Source organism: Vanacampus margaritifer, chromosome 2, assembly GCF_051991255.1.
Source record: "Vanacampus margaritifer isolate UIUO_Vmar chromosome 2, RoL_Vmar_1.0, whole genome shotgun sequence".
In the NCBI taxonomy this organism is placed as follows: Eukaryota; Metazoa; Chordata; class Actinopteri; order Syngnathiformes; family Syngnathidae; genus Vanacampus; species Vanacampus margaritifer.
In genome coordinates this window covers 26,231,782-26,232,047 of record NC_135433.1, presented here as the reverse complement: position 1 = coordinate 26,232,047, position 266 = coordinate 26,231,782, and positions in this window count along the sequence as shown.

Sequence of the window (266 nt, the reverse complement as noted above, 5' to 3'; positions counted from 1 at the left end):
TCAAAGAAGGCTGGGAAATGCCATTTCACACAGTCAGTTAAATGCCTGATCTGAGACGTCAAACAAGAAAGATTATGTATAGGGAGAGCTCACTAAAGGATTACTTTGCCTTTTTTTGAACACTTATTCCAAATTAAGGAGATATACTGTTGACTATTAACTGTGCTTAACTTCATTTTAAACTAGTCTGATGTTATATTTGTAAGTGGGAATGGTAAAACCTGATTTTTTTCCATTGGCAACAATGATCTCATTGACATAAACAG